Source organism: Epinephelus lanceolatus, chromosome 3 (genome assembly GCF_041903045.1).
Source record: "Epinephelus lanceolatus isolate andai-2023 chromosome 3, ASM4190304v1, whole genome shotgun sequence".
Classification (NCBI taxonomy): domain Eukaryota; kingdom Metazoa; phylum Chordata; class Actinopteri; order Perciformes; family Serranidae; genus Epinephelus; species Epinephelus lanceolatus.
Genome location: NC_135736.1, coordinates 11,694,001 through 11,700,000, shown reverse-complemented (window position 1 = coordinate 11,700,000; position 6,000 = coordinate 11,694,001). Strand labels below are relative to the sequence as shown.

General features: G+C 42.4%; 1 protein-coding gene across 50 annotated transcripts in view; it reads left to right on the top strand.

The window, feature by feature from the left end:
- The window catches only part of nfixa (nuclear factor I/Xa), a 119,482-nt gene that overhangs the window by 89,974 nt on the left and 23,508 nt on the right, over nt 1-6,000 (top strand). The window lies entirely within an intron of this gene.

Below are 6,000 nucleotides of genomic sequence, written 5' to 3'. Positions count from 1 at the left end.
AAAGCAGACACAAACCCACCACAGCAAGCCTCAGTTTATCAACTTATCATGTGCTTTAGGGCTAATGTGTTAGCAAACATTTAGTCATATTTCTTGCTACATGTCAAATTTAGGGTCCAGTATTAGCACAGGTTTGATCCGCCAACTCTTACCAAAAATAGTGCAATCTTTTCATCTTATTGGAACTGGATCTTACTCTCTTCGCCAGCCACTCATTTACTTTGGCTCTACAAAGGAAAAGATTTGGTTGTGCACAAGCATGACTTCTCAGATTTTCTTTCTGATCATTTGTTGAAAGTGATACTTACTTTTGACCTCAGACTGATCTTTGAAGGATGTTTCATGCTATTTTCACATTGGTGATATCAAATAAGAAATTGAGCACAAAGCAAAATTTTTAGTTAATGATTCCTCTTTAAATCTTCATCTGACTTGAATAATATTTTCAACCAAGTTGAAGGGGAAAGCCCAGTTTCTGCTCTTAATTGTGGCACCCCATTGCTCCGACTGTTACATCGACTCATATACTTAAACATGCAGAGTCAGTCTTGCCAATTCAGTGTCTGTGGTTAAAACCAGGTGAAACAGGTGTAGAAAAGGGAGAAAAACCTAAAAAACAAGACACAGTTGGTTATTGAAAATTAAGCACAGCCCCACACATGCTTCTTGTTTGTATATGTACATTATCAGGTCAAAATGCACACAATCTTTTTTTATGTGTGTAGTTTTTTAATTCACTGGTGTGAGGGGGCTGCGGGGTAGGCTGAAAGGTTTGAGGTTAGAGATGGGGTTGCTGGTGGTGGAGGTGGAGGGGCATCTATGGGGGACTGCAGGACTATGATTGGGGTTGTGACGGAAGGGCTTTGGGGGGCTGCGGTGGGAAGATAAGGGGCTGGATGTGTGGTTAGGAGGCTAGGGAGGGGGTAGAGGGGGTTGAGGCTGCTGTTGTAGGCTCCAGCTGGCAGAGCGGTGATAACCAGCAACCAGACCTCCTCTGTCTTACCTCCCTCTCCCCCTGCCCTCCTCACTTCTCTACACAGCTATATGATGAACTGTTGGATTCAACAGTGGCACTGATTTCCAATGAATGATGTAGTGCTGTATTGTAAATACAGTGTTAGTTGACTTAGGAGTCTGACCTCAGAAAACTAGAACCAGTATTACTGAAAGCTCCAATATCTAGCTAGGTCGTCTTATTGTACAGTCTCCAGGATAGCTCTCTCTCTCTCTCTCTGTGTAAACAGCACAGAACAGATTATGAAAACTTTTTCTCTTTGAATTAAAAAGACTTTTATTTAGAATACAACAAGAGTCAAGGTATCCTCTGTAAACCAACATGTATCCCTCTGTCTCATGTATTGTGAGAGCTGATGTGGTTTGACAGGTCAAGGTCTCAGGGTGATGTTGAGGACAGCTATCAGTGTCCTGCACATATCTGTCTGACAGCCTCTTATCTGCCATGAGCCTTAGTTTTCACTCCTCGGTGTTTCACACCCCTGCAACAGCAGAACAAGTTAGGGTCATGACAGACCAGCAATACATCATTTAAGTGCAGGGTTTCCAAGTGCAGGGTTTTTCCAAAAGGTGATATGTCTATATGAAAACAATTGTTCCCTGTTACTTAGTAAGATATACACTGTACAATTCCAAGGTAGGGGATATTATAGTATTGTAAGGAAAGGTTTCCACATAAAGATATCACTGAGATAGCAGCTCCATGGTGTCAGTTACATGGTTCTCCATGGTGTCTGTCTGGTATTGTGAGAAGACAAACATTTAGCAGGTAATAGGAACAAAATGTGTGACTTTCTCCACATTCAGTAAAAACATAACTGAGCATCAAGTGCCGGACATTTAAAGACATTTTATCGTAAACTTCACCCCTCAAATGACCACTTGTATATCAATTACTCACTCCATTTATTTTCCAGTTACATTAAATATGAGAAATATGAAGAAAACTTTGTTCTTTGTACTGCACGAGTTGTGTGAAAGTTTGTAAACAGATGTTTTGATATAGTTTTGTGATTATTAACCGCAGATCCCTATCACTAAAATTCCATTTGGGATTCTTTGTTGACCGTGGAAGCATTCAAATTCAACACTACAAGGAGTGAGTAATTGATATATTAATGATTGTTTGGGGGTTAAGTATTCCTTAAATGCCATTGGTATGCATTTAAAAAATCAACTGACTGTGTTACGTGAATGTAAATGTATCAAAATGCCGAAGTCAGATGGCCTCGGCATTGGTTTGGTCAGCAGACAGATGCAGTCAGACAAACACAATTCACATTTCATAAGTGCAGAACATTAAGAAAGCCTTGAAATTAGGGATGGGCATTTTAAGTAATTTCCATAATCAAGTATTAAAGTACACACCAAAAACAAAGAAAAGAAAAAACAAAAAAAAACAAAACTGTGAGATATACAATGTAAATTCATCTGCATTGGAAAACAAGTGTAATACAGATTTCATGTATTGAACAACCAGGCTTCAATTAGCCTATTAAACCATAAATTCAAAGTTAGCACATGAAAAATCAGCGAACTTTCTGTTACTGCTGTTACATAGGTTAGAAGGACCATCTCTGGAGCCACTCCCCTCCCGGTCACTTCAACGTCTGCCCACTTAGCACAAGCTAATACAGCAGTAGCAGCAGCAAAATTCTGACACCCAGCCATAAATTGGTCCCAACAAACTCACACAGGCACCGAAACTGCTCGATTCTGTTATTAAACACATAAATAACGGCTGGGTAGGATTGCCTATGTGATGCTAACTTACCCCTGTTACCGTGTGTGTATGTGTGCAAACAGGATGGTGGCGTACAACTGGCCTTCTGTGTGCGCGCGTGAGTAAGAGAGACCATACATATGTACAGTACAGGCCAAAAGTTTGGACACACCTTCTCATTCAATGCGTTTTCTTTATTTTCATGACTATTTACATTGTAGATTCTCACTGAAGGCATCAAAACTATGAATGAACACATGTGGAGTTATGTACTATGTACTAACAAAAAAAGGTGAAATAACTGAAAACATGTTTTATATTCTAGTTTCTTCAAAATAGCCACCCTTTGCTCTGATTACTGCTTTGCACACTCTTGGCATTCTCTCCATGAGCTTCAAGAGGTAGTCACCTGAAATGGTTTTCCAACAGTCTTGAAGGAGTTCCCAGAGGTGTTTAGCACTTGTTGGCCCCTTTGCCTTCACTCTGCGGTCCAGCTCACCCCAAACCATCTCGATTGGGTTCAGGTCCGGTGACTGTGGAGGCCAGGTCATCTGCCGCAGTACTCCATCACTCTCCTTCTTGGTCAAATAGCCCTTACACAGCCTGGAGGTGTGTTTGGGGTCATTGTCCTGTTGAAAAATAAATGATCGTCCAATTAAACGCAAACCGGATGGGATGGCATGTCGCTGCAGGATGCTGTGGTAGCCATGCTGGTTCAGTGTGCCTTCAATTTTGAATAAATCCCCAACAGTGTCACCAGCAAAACACCCCCACACCATCACACCTCCTCCTCCATGCTTCACAGTGGGAACCAGGCATGTGGAATCCATCCGTTCACCTTTTTTGCGTCTCACAAAGACACGGCGGTTGGAACCAAAGATCTCAAATTTGGACTCATCAGACCAAAGCACAGATTTCCACTGGTCTAATGTCCATTCCTTGTGTTTCTTGGCCCAAACAAATCTCTTCTGCTTGTTGCCTCTCCTTAGCAGTGGTTTCCTAGCAGCTATTTGACCTTGAAGGCCTGATTCGCGCAGTCTCCTCTTAACAGTTGTTCTAGAGATGGGTCTGCTGCTAGAACTCTGTGTGGCATTCATCTGGTCTCTGATCTGAGCTGCTGTTAACTTGCGATTTCTGAGGCTGGTGACTCGGATGAACTTATCCTCAGAAGCAGAGGTGACTCTTGGTCTTCCTTTCCTGGGTCGGTCCTCATGTGTGCCAGTTTCGTTGTAGCGCTTGATGGTTTTTGCGACTCCACTTGGGGACACATTTAAAGTTTTTGCAATTTTCCGGACTGACTGACCTTCATTTCTTAAAGTAATGATGGCCACTCGTTTTTCTTTAGTTAGCTGATTGGTTCTTGCCATAATATGAATTTTAACAGTTGTCCAATAGGGCTGTCGGCTGTGTATTAACCTGACTTCTGCACAACACAACTGATGGTCCCAACCCCATTGATAAAGCAAGAAATTCCACTAATTAACCCTGATAAGGCACACCTGTGAAGTGGAAACCATTTCAGGTGACTACCTCTTGAAGCTCATGGAGAGAATGCCAAGAGTGTGCAAAGCAGTAATCAGAGCAAAGGGTGGCTATTTTGAAGAAACTAGAATATAAAACATGTTTTCAGTTATTTCACCTTTTTTTGTTAAGTACATAACTCCACATGTGTTCATTCATAGTTTTGATGCCTTCAGTGAGAATCTACAATGTAAATAGTCATGAAAATAAAGAAAACGCATTGAATGAGAAGGTGTGTCCAAACTTTTGGCCTGTACTGTATGCGTGCTATTTAGATGGCATTTTACTGTCCATTCTGTGTGTGTGTGTGCATGGGTGCAGGCGGACTCCAACCAACTGTCCCTGGCATGGAGCTCACACTCCAGCAGCAGTAGTCTCCTAGTGTCTCATGATAAGCAGAGAGAGAGCAACAGCGGGGCAAGGAGGTGCCAAGCAAAGCAATACACTGCTTGCAGCTCTGTAGTGAAATATAGTTTTATTTAGATAGTTAAAAAACAAACAAACAGAAAAGTCATGATTGTATGTGGGAGGTTGAACGGTGACCATTCTATACGCTGAACAAATACTGACATTCAAATCGAGTACTAGAGTACTCATGCCCCTCCTTACTTGAAACAAAGTAAATGTAGATGTAATAATAGGGTAGTAAAACCTAATAAAAGCAGGCTATGCTAAACTCATTTTTCACTTCCTTACTTCTTTGTGATATGTGTACGTCGAACTTCCATATGTGAGGGTATGTTCCTTAGAAGTCTTGTAAAGGTTCGTGGCAGCAAAGCAAACCCTGCAACCAGATATCTCTTGAGCATACTGTACATACAGTGAAGTGGCTGTGCATCTACCCAATGCATGTATGGTGTGAGAAATAGAATGTTTACAATATTGTAGAGCCCTGTGGTGAAATACTACACGACGGCATAAAGTCCAGTGAAGTCAGGTTGTTTTTTCAACAGCTTTCATTGGCCATCATATATGTTTACTCTTGAGTGTGTACCTCAATGTTTGTCCACGTATGAGTGTGTGTGTTTGAAAGTGTCTGGGTGCGTGCGCGACGGGGGCGCAGTCTCGTATGTTTGGAGTGAGTGCCGTCAGTTAGCTGGAATGTGGCGCTACCGCCAATGCTAAGATGGCTGCCAAGCTCTAAGATGGCTGCCAGGATTACACCCAGCCAGTGAGAGACAGAGAAGAGCGAGAGATTCTGCATGAGAAGAGAGGGGAAAAAGAAGCTCTCTTTCATTTCTCTGCTCTTTCTTTCTTTCATTCTCGCTCTCGTCTGTCTCGCCCCTCTCTCTGTGGATAAGCAGTGCTTCGTAGGCAGCGAGACAGGTCTGTTATTGTTTCTGCTCAGTAATCTGTGGCTTAGTGTGGCTGCAAGGCAAGTGCTGCTGGCAGGAGTCTGTGTGCTCTGTTATCACCTACAGCCTGCAGATAAACACCTCCTTTAGCTAGCTTGCTATAGCTAGCTACAGCCTAGCTGGGCCTGAATGGATGGCCAATAGCATTAGGCCCACACACCAGACCAGTCCTGGATATGGAGCTCAGCCTCAGACACGTGGTCACAAATATAGAGGAAATACAAAGAGCTACCCCAGCCTGTATTATTCATAAAAATTCATGGATACAATCTTTTGACTTTTTTTACAGCTTACACAAGAATGCACCGTCTTTGGACCAACTTTACCAAGTGTTCATGTTACAAAACCTCATCTTGCACCCTCCTATTTCAGCCTGCAGCTCCTCCA